The 16960-nt window shown below is 42.4% G+C and overlaps 1 protein-coding gene across 1 annotated transcript in view; it reads left to right on the forward strand.

The window, feature by feature from the left end:
* The window catches only part of LOC121537909 (neuroblast differentiation-associated protein AHNAK-like), a 51254-nt gene that overhangs the window by 8187 nt on the left and 26107 nt on the right, over nt 1-16960 (forward strand). The window contains 1 exon segment of the mRNA XM_045207657.1: nt 7310-7376. The gene's annotated coding sequence lies outside the window, so the exon portion shown is untranslated.

Genomic DNA, 16960 nt, shown 5'->3' on the forward strand with positions numbered 1-16960 from the left:
TGCTCCAATCTCTTAGCAAGCTAACTGCTAGCGCTGAGACAGGACTGGAGGCTAGGGTGGGGCCCAGCATCGTAGCCTGTTGCTCCAATCTCTTAGCAAGCTAACTGCTAGCGCTGAGACAGGACTGGAGGCTAGGGTGGGGCCGCCCAGCATCGTAGCCTGTTGCTCCAATCTCTTAGCAAGCTAACTGCTAGCGCTGAGATAGGACTGGAGGCTAGGGTGGGGCCCAGCATCGTAGCCTGTTGCTCCAATCTCTTAGCAAGCTAACTGCTAGCGCTGAGACAGGACTGGAGGCTAGGGTGGGGCCCAGCATCGTAGCCTGTTGCTCCAATCTCTTAGCAAGCTAACTGCTAGCGCTGAGACAGGACTGGAGGCTAGGGTGGGGCCCAGCATCGTAGCCTGTTGCTCCAATCTCTTAGCAAGCTAACTGCTAGCGCTGAGACAGGACTGGAGGCTAGGGTCGGGCCCAGCATCGTAGCCTGTTGCTCCAATCTCTTAGCAAGCTAACTGCTAGCGCTGAGACAGGACTGGAGGCTAGGGTGGGGCCCAGCATCGTAGCCTGTTGCTCCAATCTCTTAGCAAGCTAACTGCTAGCGCTGAGACAGGACTGGAGGCTAGGGTGGGGCCCAGCCTCGTAGCACAGCACAGCACCTAGCCCTTTAGCCTGTTGCTCTTTTAACACTGCCTGAGGTGGGACCTGAAGCCTAGCTCGTTGCTCCGATCCTTTAGCAAACAAGCTAGCGCTGAGATGGTGAAAAGACCGGAGGCACATATAAATCAATATATTTGTTTGACTGACTAGAACGGGGAAAAGCCCATCAGATGATGGAAATTTGACAGTACACTCATAGGTACAATCAATATTGCCGACATGGTATTGTGATGCATCTATTCTAGTCAGTCTAATTCCCGGGCCCAGCCCGCACAGCCCCACACTCCCTTTAGCAAGCTAGCTAGCACAGCTCCTCTGTGTGTACTGCTGTGCTTGTGATGGTTAACAGTAGTGTGGGGCCACACTGTTTCCTTTCTGGGTTAAACCTACCTGAGATTTGTTAAGCTTAGTTTTGCAGTGACCTTGAGCTAGTTTCCCACAACAGTAGTATGATAGGTGAAGGTGTTTCCCCACGCTTCTCAGAATATTTCTTTAACTGTTATTCCAGTCGCCTTGCTTTGACTAATGATGTTAGCTTTACCACATAGGTGCGACCAGTAGTACACAGTGTTTTGAATGTGTGATGTCCATGTAACAAGTCAATGCAAGTCAAGGTTGACATGTTCCTATGTTAATAGCACCATTGACAAGAGCCATTTATCTGGTCAGAAAACATTTCCAAACAGACATTAAAACAATCAATGCAAATTAGGTCAACCAAATCTTATGTGAATCTCCTTCATTGAATGGATTACAGACAGAACCCACATTTTTGGAATTCTTGTGCCTAACCGTCTTACCTAGGTATTTGGGCTGTCCCCGACCAAAAAAATCTTGGTCGACCGAAAGTCGTCTGTTCCAATCGATTGGTCAACATTTTTAAACGTGTATTTTCCATATATAGTTAATAAAATCAACTATATGCATTGAGCTTGTCTGATGCTTTAAGCTTACGGTTTGATTAGATAAGGCAAATGCCTCAAGAGGGCGCCAGAGATCTAGATAACCGGAAGAAAAAAACATTTTTGTGAAACAGTTTAATTTAATTAATAATAACGTCTTCATACCTCAAAATCATTGTCATGTGGTTAATCAACATTCTATCCAAAATCTAAATGAAAATGATTCAAATCTAAAAAGTAACTTATATTGCCACGTTTAAAAATAGCCTACATAAAGACAACAAACGAAAACATTGCAGCCTGCAGGTAGAAAATATCCTGATAAAAATAAATATCCTATAAATCACATTGGCTACACATGGCCTGTCTGCAACGAACTTAAAACATTGTATCAACTATTAGCTTTATTAGCCCGAAGCTTGCAACAATGTATAAATATTCTGGGCCCTCAAAGTTTCCCACGCCAGTGCGCTCAGAACAGACACAGCTGTAGGCTATTTGCGCAAGGGATGAGAAGCGGTGCTTGACTTGGGCAGGAATTCACCGGAGCTGAGTACCGGCAACTCAAATGTTCTACTGCTTGAGCTCCTGTTCCTCTTATAGAATATTAGCTCAAAAGTACTGTGGAGCTCCTGCACCTAAATATAAACAGTGCCAGCACCCAAAATGAATACCGGAACTTATTTCAGTCCAAGTCAAGCACTAATAAGAAGTAATCAGGTAGGCCTATTTTTGACGTTTCCACTGGATCAGAGCATGACATTTTTCCCTTTCACGCTGAGTGGTGATCAAAATGGAGAGAGCTGGAAAGATTTTTCAAATACATTGAGGAACTATTGTCATTCTCAATGGATGTAAAAACAGACTTTGTTTACTTGCTGTTTTGAGGTGAAGAAAACATTACTTTGAGAAGCTCCACAGCTCATTAGTGGTGGTGCGTTAAGCCAATCAGAAATACTATCAGATCCCCAAATGGGCACATTTATATGCCTCCATTTGGGCGCAGGCCAGGTAGCCTATAGGCCTTACTTCTATGCGTGCGCTTCCTTCCTCAACATTGACAGGAACGCTCCAAACAAAAGACAATGACTAAAATTGACAAAACTCGTAAATGGAATGAAATAAACCAAAATGTGTTTCTCACAAGTGTAGCAGGTTGTGTGCTCTGCAAACAATGTGTCCACTCCCACAATGAGAACAGGAAGACTGGAATAATAATATTGAATGCATTAAAATAAATTACCATAACGAAAATAACAAACATTGTAGATTAGAAATTATAGGAATTAACGGTAAATGTACTACCGGTGATTTATGTAATGGGGAATTGATACACACTAACAATCAAACACAAACAATTCACACAAAGAAGTTATGAAACAATGAATGTGCACAAATTGGCAGGAGAGGGCGCATTCTGGAGAGAGACGTGTATAGTGCATCTGGGCGCATTGGTCAATCCAAGGTTTATCCGGTGTGTACCGCCCCCCACCTACCATCAACCGATCATGTCAATACGGAGCTATACAGAGCCCCTTCCGCATTGTGACAACATTTGGGAGGTGCATGGCGGTCGACTAATTGGGGTCAGCCCTACTACGTATGTTGTTGATCTCCCCCCTCGTGACAGGAGGAAAATTAATACAAACCTCTGATGTCTGTTAGTGTACACAGCTGCCATAACCCCCCGAGTCTCTCTATGCAAACACAGCGACGACCCAACCTCGTATCGCTTGGCATTTATCACCTCTGGCCTATCTATTTCAGTACCAGGCAGAAATAACCAAACCGGCTAGCTGTGCCAACAATAAAGCAGTAGGATAGGAAGAGGTTTTTAGCTTGGTGGTGTTGTGATGAAAGACTTTAATGAGGGTTTGAAATGACTGGCGGCCGGGTGGTCAGTTAAGAGATAAACACTTGTTGGATCCGTTACCAGACCCTTGTTTACTCCTAGTTCACCGGTGGCTATCGCTATAGACAACAACATGTAGCTATGACATGCCTGGTTTCTGCTCTTCTGCAACAGGTAAGCACAAGCTGAACACAGGAGCGATACGTAGCTCTAAATCTAGCTAAGATCCAGTTTGTTGCAGATGTAGCTGTGTTATGCGTCATAGGTTTGTGTTTGATCCTCAAACTACTTCAGCTTCTTAAGTTACCAATCGGAAATCCAGGAAAGCTTTTCATCTTTTTACCCATTACTATAACTTTGACTTTGAGTTCTGCATACAACAACAGGGGAGGAGAGAGCAGACTAAAAAAAACACAGCTTGTCTGTGGGGCAGGTTGACACTGGTCCATGCCTGTCTGTGAGGAATCCAGTCCACCATTTGCTGTTTCTGCTCAAGAGGAAAGAGTCTTCTTTGTTTCACTCCAGTCAAAGCAGTGATCTTCAAACGTAGACAGGAATTGTGAACTAAGCCGGAGAGAAAGCACTTTAAATACAACGTACAAATGGCAAAGTCTAATTGGAAAATAAAATATATCAATACCAAAAGCAGTTGGCTAGCATATGCTTATACAATTATATCTTGAAAATATTGATGTCTCAAAGCTTAAAGGCTGTGCTGAAAATGATCACTGTCATTCAGGAAATCAGAATCCTCCAGATACTTTATAGTATGAGTCATAAATCTTAAATCAGATATTTCTTCATCTTCAGGCTAGTGCTGGTACAGTGAGCTCCAAAGGTATTGGGACACTAAGAAGGCGTCCATCCAACCTTGTTATGTGAGTAAAGTACATGACAGGCCTGAAGGAAACAGAAAATGTTTTAGTAAACTTTACAAATGTCGACAAAACAAAATTACGCTAGACAAGGTGGGATCTTTTTGTGTCGGTAAAAATGATTTATGGGAGAAATGTCGGTGCGCAAATATTGATATAATGACCATCATATGGAAGTAAACTTGGAGTGAGGCGATGACGTGTTGTGTGGTCCTCCCACTACGACTCGGGATATCATGCAGTTTATTGGGCTACAGATTAAATAAATGATGATGAACGTCACAGGGTGGTGAAAAGTGCACGGTGATGAGCTTGATGCTCCTTTTCAATACATATCGAGGGTCTTATTCTGGTGACATGATGATCGTTGTTTGGCTGCCGTTTGACAAATAAAAATAATCTTGCTCTTTTGTCCATGATAATCTCATCATGTCGGCTATACGTGCGCTCCAACCAACAGCGCCTGTATCTGTGCGCTGTTGGCAAGAGCGCACGTGGCAATACCAGAGTGGGGACACTCGCTATATAACACAACATTATTTGTGACAAAACCATCAGTAGAGTTGAAAATGTGATGGAAACCCATTTAAAAATTTTATTTTTTTATTGGGTACACGGGAAGTTACCCGCAAAATATATTTTTATGTGCACTACGTCATCACACAGAACCTTTTATCCGCAACAAGTCAATTTGATGGAAACACATCTCTGGTGGAAAAATGTGGATATTGTTTTTATGCAGATTTTTTATAATATTTGCATGAAAATCTGTCACCAAGTGGATGGAAACCTAGCTAGGGAATTTTTTTTTTGTTTGTTTTGGCTCTGTACTCCACTATGAGGTTAAAGTTCAGACTGTCAGCTTTAATTTGAGGGTATTTTCATTCATCAATATTGGGTGTTTAGAAACGGTTTAGAAATGACAGCACTTTTGTACATACAATAGTCCACCCATTTTAGGGGATTGGGACAAATTCACTTAAATGTGTATTAAAGAGATCAAAGGTTTTACTATTTCATTCCATAATACTAGCACACAATGATTACATCACGCTGGTGACTCTACAAACTTGTTGGATGCATTCGCTGTTTGTTTTTTGGTTGTGCTTCAGATAATTTTTTATTGCCCAGTAGAAATGTATTGTCTCATTTTGGAGTCACTTTTATTGTAAATACGAACAGAACACGTTTCTAAATGCTTCTAAATTAATGTGGATGCTACCATGGTTACGGATAGTCCTGAATGAATCGTGACCTAATGATGAGTGAGAAAGTAACTGACACAGAAATATCATACCCCCCCCCCGCCCCCCAAAATGCTAACCTCTCACCATTACAATAACAGGGGGCGGTTAGTATGTGTGGGGGTACAGAGATGAGGTAGTCATTCAAAAATCATGTTAAACACTATTATTGCACACAGTGTGAGTCCATGCAACTTATTATGTGACTTTGTTGAGCAAAATCTTTGTCTCCTGAACTTATTTAGGCTTGCCATAACAAAGGGGTTGAATACTTATTGACTCAAGACATTTCAGCTTTTACTTTTTAATGAGTTAGTATACATTTTGAAAAACATAATTCCACTTTGACATTATGGGGTATTGTGTGTATGCCAAAAAAATCTAAATGTAATACAACAAAATGTGGAAAAAGTCATGGGGTGGGAATATTTTCTGAAGACACTTCAGCTACAAGTGAGACGCTAACTGTTATGGAGGCCTAAGGCTAGTCTCTAGTTGTTTCTAAAATCTTAATAGACCTGAACTGAAAGTGAATCTTGGCTAAATATATTATCAGACATCAGAACTAGGCCTACGGCAGACAGCAGCTGGGTATGTGAGGTCTGTTTATAAGCCAAGGTGTTGACTCCCCAGGGGGAAAACCATAAGGAAAGGGCCAATAGCTCGTGACTGTTTTGTTTGGGACTGTTTTGGCAACATTTGAAAGTCCAGCGATGTGTTTAAGTTGTGGTTTGAACATACTAGTCTTGCGTTGAGTCGGGAAACTGAAATGACCCCCGGCTGCCTGCATTGCATCTTTCTTGTTGTGTTGAGTGATCCGTGGTGCATATTTAAAAATGTTGTGGCTGCCACATAATTCACATAACCCACTGGGCACAGACGTCAGTTCGACGTCTAGTTTCGATTTACATTTGGTTGAGTTGTCAACTAATGTGAATTCAACGTTAAAGCAACAAAACGTTTAACCATGTCATTGGATTTAGGCTAAATGTTGGGTGGGAAAAAAAAAAGATGAAATGCCCTTAGGTTGATGACGTTTTGCAACTCCTATCAGTTTTCCACATTGATTCACATACATTTCAGTTTTCAACGTTGATTCAACCAGTTTTTTTTACCCAGTGGGTATTGGAATATAGAAGCTCTTGCTTCACCAGTACCTACGATAAAATGTTCCTTTCCCACCTGCAAGTTGTTTGTTCTTAAAATGGAACACTTTCAGCATTTACGTGATTTAGCTGATGCTGCATCTATATTAGAAGTTGGTGTGTCTATTTTTGGCTAGATAGTTGACCTGAAATAATGCAGCATGTCCCAAGCAGTAGCTGCACACGCCTAATTTTAAGGGAGTGTTTTACATGATTGGGACTCTTTGCCGTCAATACTTTATTCTCACCCAGGCAGGTTAATTATTAATGTTCCCGGAGTGCCCCTCCAGTTGATTAAAGGAATTATCTCTGAGGTGAAAGTCCATTGCATTGTTAGGAAGACACAATCACAACGCACTGCAGACGTGTGACGTAGTCATGTAGACTAGATATCCCCCGGAGCAGTAGCATATAAGTACGGGCATAGTTTATGAATTTGTTTCTATGTCTGTCCGAAAGCCATGAATGAAATTGTGTTGAAGTTGGTTGCTCTCTTGTGTGAGTAACACATGCAAGAGAGACGTGTGGACATGAGAATGAACCTAACTAGTCGATCAATCAATCAATCAATCAATCAATCAATCAATCAATCAATCAATGTGATTAACTCCCATTCCCCTTCTCTCTCCATGTTAACAGACAAACAAACAGAGAAAGACAAGAAGCAAAGAGACAGACAGCCTTGGCCTTGCTTGAGCAATCCAAAGTACGTAAGTGTCCTTCATTCAAAGATATACTCCTCCAAGATGTTGACGACAAGACACAGGCTAAACACAACACAAAACATATCAGTTACTGTAAACTAAATATCTCCACAAATATTACATAGTTTATCTTGTTGCTGTCATCTTGTTTTGGTCAACAACATTCTATTGTCTTTGTTGATTGGACCTTGGTGATTCTAAAGTCAAACTCTAGAACCTCTTTTGGAATGTTTGTCACAGAACAGCCTTTGAACCTGGAAGGTCATGCCTCCATTGAGCTGTGAAAGGCCTGCCTTGGAGAAATCTGACACCCTCTGCATGCCTCATCTTTACCCCCCCGCTATTGCTTGACCACCTGTTTAGTCCAGCCCCCCCTTTTAAAATGAAATGGCCAGTCAAGCCCTGCCAGATCACAGTGTTTAACTGTTGGTAGTAGCAGCTGCACCAAGATACATTTTTTGAGTCGTCAGTGTCGTAAGTCTAAGGAATACCAAACCGCCAAACCGTAGGCAGACAATGTAGCCAACAAGGGAGAAAGGAAAGAGGCGTATACAGATATGTTCTGTGGTCAGAAAGCGGTGGGTTTAGCTCGCTGGCTAGGAGCTGCCATTGCCAGAAACCACAAGCTTTCTGTCCTTGTGTTCCCGGCAGGCTTTCTCTCATAGGCACAGTTACATACCAAACTACATGATGTGTGTATGACCCTCATCTCCTTCCCATTCCTTTCCCCCCCCGATTTTCTCCTTTGACCCTTTTGTGCCCAAATATTTACTTTCATGTCTCCCTTGAGCACATTTTGATGAGCTCAATGATTTGATTAGAGTGCGATGTGTCCCTCGGCAAGCAGATTTCTTGCACTCAAGGCACAGAGAGGCAGAAATGGAAGAAAGTTGTTTGACTGTTATTGTTTCTGCTTTCTATGGCTGCTTGTCCGTCGTATGATTCCATGAACACAAGAGGTCTCGTTCACTGTTTGTGTACCCCTCAACCAGCTGGTCATGTGACTTTACATTACAGCAATATAGTTTGTTTACCCCTCAACCAGCTGGTCATGTGACTTTACATTACAGCAATATAGTTTGTTTACCCCTCAACCAGCTGGTCATGTGACTTTACATTACAGCAATTATACAAACCAAAGAGTCCCTCCTGCTCTGTCTGTCTCTTTGATGTTAAGGGTTGGATTCAGGTGCTTAACAGTCGTTTCCTCTTCCTGCTCATATTTCATTCCTTTCCTATAGTGTTCTTCCATGTCTCCTTTCCTATAGTGTTCTTCCATGTCTCCTTTCCTATAGTGTTCTTCCATGTCTCCTTTCCTATAGTGTTCTTCCATGTCTCGTTTCCTATAGTGTTCTTCCATGTCTCCTTTCCTATAGTGTTCTTCCATGTCTCCTTTCCTATAGTGTTCTTCCATGTCTCCTTTCCTATAGTGTTATTCCATGTCTCCTTTCCTATAGTGTTCTTCCATGTCTCCTTTCCTATAGTGTTCTTCCATGTCTCCTTTCCTATAGTGTTCTGCCATGTCTCCTTTCCATCTCTAGTGTAAAGAGATTGTCTATGTCAGGGTTGCCCAACCCTGTTCCTGGAGAGGTTTTCGCAAGTTGGGAGAAACATAACATAGTGTAGTTAATGGACAGAAAGACTGGAAATCTTGAATGAAATTCAGTAATAAATGACTGGAACATTGAAACAGTTTTCTACAGAGGTTGTGAAGCAGCTGTCTATGGTTTCATGACCACAGTCTATTTCCCTTTCTATCCCTCACTCCACAACTTTACTTCTAGGCTGACATTCCACAGGAACTGGTCCTGGAACAGTTAGGCTCTCCTCCAATGTTCTCCCTCTCTCTCACCCCCCCTGTTCTCCCCTCCTTCCCTCCCTGTGTTCTCCCTCTCTCTCACCCCCCCTGTTCTCCCCTCCTTCCCTCCCTGTGTTCTCCCTCTCTCTCACCCCCCCTGTTCTCCCCTCCTTCCCTCCCTGTGTTCTCCCTCTCTCTCACCCCTCCCTCCCCTCCACCATCTCCTCCATCCATGTTTCTCTCTCTCCCCCACCCACCCATTCATCCCTCCCTCCCAGTCTCTCTCTGCCCCTCCCAGTCTCTCTCTGCCCCTCCCAGTCTCTCTCTGCCCCTCCCAGTCTCTCTCTGCCCCTCCCAGTCTCTCTCTGCCCCTCCCAGTCTCTCTCTGCCCCTCCCAGTACTCCTTGCCAGGAATATGTCAAAACTGTGAGAACAAGGACTGCCCAAATACCTCTCTAGATCATGAAGTTCCAAAAGAGGGAGGGGGGAACAGGAAAATACACATTGGTGTTATGAAACCTGGAGGACTATTGCAGCAATAGAGAGTGATTTGAGTGAGAGTTGGGTGTGGTGTGGCCTTAGGTAACTTTTTAATGTGAGAGATGAGATGAGGGCTGGACGTAGAGGAGAATAGCTAGAGGCGGGAGCTGTTGGTTTCCCCCTCCCTCTGTTCCACTCTTGCTTTTGTAAATAACTGTGAGTGCCAACAATAATAATGGGGCTGGTTTTAGAGTTAGGGCAGCATAGTTTTCATGGGTCTCTCATATCCTGAATGTCTCTGTGCAGACGGAGATAAGCTCTGAAACCAACAGGTGTATTAGAGCAAAAAGCATAGAATGGGACGTGATGGTGTGTTGACTTTGAGAACACACACACACACACACACACACACACACACACACACACACACACACACACACACACACACTCTGTTTTGATATACTTAGAATGCATTTTGGTCATGATACTAAGGGCCTGTTTTAGATTGTGTTACACTAGCTAGCAGTGTCAGTTGACCTGAGTGGAATTTGATCTTGATGAGTTAATTAGATCAAGCGTCTTTGATGAATAACACCCTATCCCCTATGTTGTGCACTACTTTTGATGCGCCCTGGCCAAAAGTAGTGCACTATGTAGGGAATAGGGTATTATTTGGGACACACGCTTTGACATTGCAGATTCGATAGGTCTGCATAGTTGCTTTGTTAAAGTAACCCCCTTTAGCTGGACGGGCTGTGATTGGTGTTGAGTTACTGGAGTTGAAAGATTTTATGATACCAGCACTGTATGAATAGAATTTACATCTCATACCTATGATCTGATTCATATCTAGAATTACCTAAATTACAGGATATGGCATTTAGAAAGCATGTGCATTCTTAGAGAGAGAGAGAGAGAGAGAGAGAGAGAGAGAGAGAGAGAGAGAGAGAGAGAGAGAGAGAGAGAGAGAGAGAGAGAGAGAGAGAGAGAGAGAGAGAGAGAGAGAGAGAGAGAGAGAGAGAGAGAGAGAGAGATTCTGCATTCTATAGAGTCTGGATAAACCATAGGCTTGTATCTCTGTTCACTTAGTTAAAGTATTTTCAAGATGGAATTCATTGCTTTTATCGTAGAGATAAAGCATTTTATTATTTTAGATAATTTTAGATAATTTCTACGATATTACTGAGTTACAGTTCATATAAGGAAATCAGTCAATTGAAATAAATTCATTAGGCCCTAATCTATAGATTTCACATGACTGGGAAGGAGCGCAGCCATGGCTGGGCCTGGGAGGGCATAGGCCCACCCACTTGGGAGCCAGGCACAGCCAATCAAAATGAGTTTTTCCCCACAAAAGGGCTATATTACAAACAGAAATACTCCTCAGTTTCATCAGCTGTCCAGGTGGCTGGTCTCGGACGATCCCGCAGGTGAAGAAGCCGGATGTGGAGGTCCTGGGCTGACATGGTTACACGTGGTCTGTGGTTGTGAGGCCGGTTGGACGTACAGCCAAATTCTCTATAACGACGTTGGAGGTGGCTTATGGTAGAGAAATTAACATTAAATTATCTGGCAACAGCTCTGGGGGACATTCCTGTAGTCAGCATGCCAATTGCACAATCCCTCAAAACTTGAAACATCTTGCATTGTGTTGTGTGACAAAACTACACATTTTAGAGTGGCCGTTTATTGTCCCCAGCACAAGGTGCACCTGTGTAACGATCATGCTGTTTAATCAACTTCTTGATTTGCCACACCTGTCAGGTGGATAGATTATCTTGGCAAAGGAGAAATGCTCACTAACAGGGAGGTAAAAAAGTTTGTGCACACAATGTGAGAGAAATAAGCTTTTTGTGCATATGGAACATTTCTGGGATCTTTTATTTCAGCTCATGAAACATGGGACCAACGCTTTTGTTCAGTATGTTGCCCATGGCAATAAGTCAACAATGACACATTCTGAGAGATGTTCTGGATTCCCTCCGCCTCCTTTCCTAGAGAGAATTAGACAGACGACAGACATTTTAATTAGTGTGTCTGATCTGTGGCACCACAGGAATCTGACAGTGGATGTGGGTGATTTTTTTCTCTCTTTCTCTCTCTTTGTCTGTATGTCTCTATATATGTCTCTCTCTCTCTCTCTCTCTCTCTCTCTCTCTCTCTCTCTCGCTTTCTCTCTCTCTTTCTCACTGTCTCTTTGTCTCTCTTTCTCTCTGTCTCTTTGTCTCTCTGTCTGTCTGTCTCTGTCTCTGTGTCTCTCTGTCTCTCTGTCTCTCTGTCTCTCTGTCTCTCTGTCTCTCTGTCTCTCTGTCTCTATCTGTCTGTCTCTGTCTCTCTCTAGCTCTGGGTTCTCTCTCTCTTGGATCGAACATGTTCCCTCTCTGAATTTTTTCGGTGTCTGAGGTGTACTCCGCCTCTACTTTCACTCTGGCTGCACTCCAAATTGCACCCTATTCCCTGCCTAGATCTCCAGTTATTCATAGTGGATAGTGCTCTAGTGCTGTGGCAGTAAATATGATTAGGAGGTAAGGAGATCAAATCGATGGGGAAAGATAACACAAAACAAATCAAGAAAACGTGATCATGGAATTATGAGTAGCAAAAAAAGTGGTCTGCGGTCTCAATTGTGATCCCAAGATAAAGATTGAGGAATCTTGTTGGATTCCTAGTTGTGACCTCACTGGCTCCTTCCCTGCTTGCTTTGTGATGGCAACTCAATGAAAACAGAGACAATCACTCAGTGGCGTGACTCATATCCTGTTGCTTTTGTTATATCCTGTTGATAGACTTCCAATTTACACTGTATGGCAGGGATCATCAACTAGATTCAGCTTCGGGATGATTATTGTCTTGAGCGGATGGTCAGGGGGCCGGAACATAATTACAAATCATTTGTAGACTGCAAATTGACCGCAAGAAGCCCAAACATATATAATATTTGACTAAAACATAATAATTTCAAACCTTGCTTACATTTGTATACGATCACTTGTCTCTCCATTATGTGTGGGAATACTGGGGAACAGATTTCCTAAATTAAAATCACTTGGAGCTGATTTCCTGGTGATTTTACAGTCTTTTATGTCCATAATAATAATAATTTAAAAGAAAACATGGGGGGCCAAAGAAAACCATTCGGCTATTTCAGCCACACCCGTTTCTGACAGGTGTATAAAATCGAGCACACAGCCATGCAATCTCCATAGACAAACAATGGCAGTAGAATGGCCTTACTGAAGAGCTCAGTGACTTTCAACGTGGCACCGTCATAGGATGCCACCTTTCCAACAAGTCAGTTCGTCAAATTTCTGCCCTGCTAGAGCTGCCCCGGTCAACTGTTATTGTGATGTTATTATGAAGTGGAAACGTCTAGGAGCAACAACGGCTCAACCGTGGAGTGGTAGGCCACACAAGCTCACAGAACAGGACCGCCGAGTGCTGAAGCGCGTAAAAATCGTCTGTCCTCGGTTGCAACACACAAGCAAGTCTCTTCTTCTTATTGGTGTCCTTTAGTAGTGGTTTCTTTGCAGCAATTCGACCATGAAGGCCGGATTCACACAGTCCCCTCTGAACAGTTGATGTTGAGATGTGTCTGTTACTTGAACTCTGTGAAGCATTTATTTGGGCTACAATTTCTAAGGCTGGTAACTCTAATGAACTTATTCTCTGCAACAGAGGTAGCTCTGGGTCTTCCATTCCTGTGGCGGTCCTCATGAGAGCCAGTTTCATCATAGCGCTTGATGGTTTTTGCGACTGCACTTAAAGAAACTTTCAAAGTCCTTGAAATGTTCAGTATTGACTGAACTTCATGTCTTAAAGTAATGATGGACTGTCGTTTCTCTTTGCTTATTTGAGCATTTTCTTGCCATAATATGGACTTGGTCTTTTACCAAACAGGGCTATCTTCTATACATGGTGGAACATAGGCCTACACGGTCTGCGTAGGTGTAGGTTGATGCGCAGACATGGTTTATGTAATTACAGGGGTGGGATGTCGAGGAGTTGACATTAATGAAACAATGGGTTGTCTGTTCCCAATGTGTGTGTTGGACTGTGGAGTGTAGGATAGGTCTTGTCAGCATGAACTGGACAGGACAGGCACTCACCCTGGCATGTAAATGATGTAAACAAATCACTTTCTTGCTGTGTTGTACTTGATCGTCCTCCCTGTCAAAAGTGCATTATATCTCAACCTGGTCTCAGAGCATTTCGTATTATTATGTACGTAAATCCGAGGAGACTCCATTTTAGTGTGATATGTTACGTTTCGAATGGTATGTGTTCATTTGTGGATATCCATTTCATATGATATGTTACGAATTACAATTCGTATGAAATGTTATCTATTGCATTTGTACAATATGTTACGAATTGCAATTCGTACAATATGTTACAAATTTGCTAAAAGTACAATTTGTTGCGAATTTTCAAAACGTATGATATGTTACGAATTCCAATTTGTTGTGGCTAACGTTAGCTAGGTGGCTAACGCTAACGTTTGCTAGCTGGCTAACGTTAGCTCTAGGGGTTAGGTCTAAAGTATTAAAGTTAGGGTTAGGGGAAGGGTTAGCTAAAGGGTTAGGGAAAGGGTTAGCTAAAGGGTTAGGGGTGGGGGAAGAGTTAGCTAAAAGGTTAGGGGAAGGGTTAGCTAACATGCAAAGTAGTTGTAAAGTAGATAGGAAGTAGTAAGTAGTTTCAACGTTTTCTAATTAGCTAAAACGCTAAAGTTGTCCGTGATGAGATTCGAAGACGTCACCTTTGGGTTGCTAGACGTTTGCATTATACTCATCCACCTCCTTTCGTTTTTGCCTTAATCAGCCATCTTTCTTATGTGTCCCGGAATTACATTTACTATGTTACTACGTCTAGTCTATGAGAGTATCTGTTGGCATCATCATTTTGTCTGGTGCATCACATTGGTTAATTTCCTAAAACCTGCCTTGCTAAACCTGTGAAATCAAAGGGTGGGACCCACTAATCCCTATTTGTAAATTAAATCTCCTCTACTAAATGTACTCCTCAGTTCAGACATCCAGTATTATTAATGTTCTTTCACATTTTTACATTTACATTTTAGTCATTTAGCAGACGCTCTTATCCAGGTCAATTTCACAACAAATAGTTGACAGAAAATAGTCTGTAAACAGTCACACCAGGGCGCTACATAAAACATGGGAAATGACAGTTTGGTCTTACCTTGACTGAACTTTTCTATAGGGCCTGATGTGTACAAAACAAGAGGTTTGGTTTAAGTATGCGTGTGTGCATGTGTGCTTGTTTTTGTGTGTGTGTGTGTGTGTGCATGTGCTCCCATGCGCGTGTGTGTGTGTGTGTGCGTGCATGTACTCCCATGCGTGTGTGTGTGTGTGTGTGTGTGTGTGTGTGTGTGTGTGTGTGTGCATGTACTCCCATGGTGCTTGCCTACGGAGCTGTGAGGGGAACGGCACCTCCTTACCTTCAGGCTCTGATCAGACCCTACACCTAAACGAGGGCACCACCTCTGGCCTGCTAGCCCCCCTACCTCTACGGAAGCACGGTTCCCGCTCAGCCCAGTCAAAGCTATTCGCTGCTCTGGCACCCCAATGGTGGAACAAGCTCCCCCACGACGCCAGGACAATGGAGTCACTGACCACCTTCTGAAGACACTTGAAACCCTACCTCTTTAAGGAATACCTGGAATAGTATAAAGTAATCCTTCTTCCCCCACCCCCCATAAAAAAAAAAGAAGAAAAAAAAAGGTGGTTTTCCCACTGGCTATCCTAAGTTGAATGCACCAATTTGTAAGTCGCTCTGGATAAGAGTGTCTGCTAAATGATGTAAATGTAAATGTAAATGTGTGAGTGTGTGTGTGTGTGTGCCTGTCTAAAGAATGGCAGCTACAACCATCATTGTTCTCAGTATTGACATTGGTAGGCTGCAGGATCAGGCAGCTTTCCTCAGGGCAGGGTGTGGTCTCAGTCTCAACCACAGCACAGGAGAAAAGGAGGCAACTGAGAGTTGGTTATATAGGACATTACGGCAGTACTACTCACCTACCCAGAGTTTTAGCGCCATCTAATGGCCATTGCATATATCTTGGCCATTGCATATATCTTGGACATTGCATATATCTTGGACATTGCATATATCTTGGACATTGCATATATCTTGGACATTGCATATATATCTTGGACGTTGCATATATCTTGGCCGTTGCATATATCTTGGCCATTGCATATATCTTGGCCATTGCATATATCTTGGCCATTGCATATATCTTGGCCATTGCATTGCATATATCTTGGCCATTGCATTGCATATATATTGGCCATTGCATTGCATATATCTTGGACATTGCATATATCTTGGACATTGCATATATCTTGGACATTGCATATATCTTGGACATTGCATATATCTTGGACATTGCATATATCTTGGACATTGCATATATCTTGGACATTGCATTGCATATATCTTGGACATTGCATATATCTTGGACATTGCATATATCTTGGACATTGCATTGCATATATCTTGGCCATTGCATATATCTTGGCCATTGCATTGCATATATCTTGGACATTGCATATATCTTGGACATTGCATATATCTTGGACATTGCATTGCATATATCTTGGCCATTGCATATATCTTGGACATTGCATTGCATATATCTTGGACATTGCATATATCTTGGCCATTGCATTGCATATATCTTGGACATTGCATATATCTTGGACATTGCATATATCTTGGCCATTGCATTGCATATATATTGGCCATTGCATATATCTTGGACGTTGCATATATCTTGGCCATTGCATATATCTTGGCCATTGCATATATCTTGGCCATTGCATATATCTTGGACATTGCATATATCTTGGCTATTGCATATATCTTGGCCATTGCATTGCATATATCTTGGCCATTGCATATATCTTGGCCGTTGCATATATCTTGGCCATTGCATATATCTTGGCCATTGCATATATCTTGGCCGTTGCATATATCTTGGCCATTGCATATATCTTGGCTATTGCATATATCTTGGCCATTGCATATATCTTGGACGTCGCACATAACAAGAGCTTGTTGTAACCATCCAGTGAGTGAAAGGTAGAACATGGTTTTCGTTAAAACAAATACACATGCAAATATGTCAGGTGCCTTACCGATTGTACACATTTTTACAGGGTTTTCTTTTTACAGATGTGAATGGTTTGCTGATGATATGAGAAAGCATGTTCACGAGTCAACAGTACTGATGTTGGCTGTCCATCCGTCTGGATAGAACTGCCAAAGGGGGTGTAGTTGCAATCTACT

The sequence above is a fragment of the Coregonus clupeaformis genome, chromosome 26, assembly GCF_020615455.1.
Source record: "Coregonus clupeaformis isolate EN_2021a chromosome 26, ASM2061545v1, whole genome shotgun sequence".
NCBI lineage: Eukaryota > Metazoa > Chordata > Actinopteri > Salmoniformes > Salmonidae > Coregonus > Coregonus clupeaformis.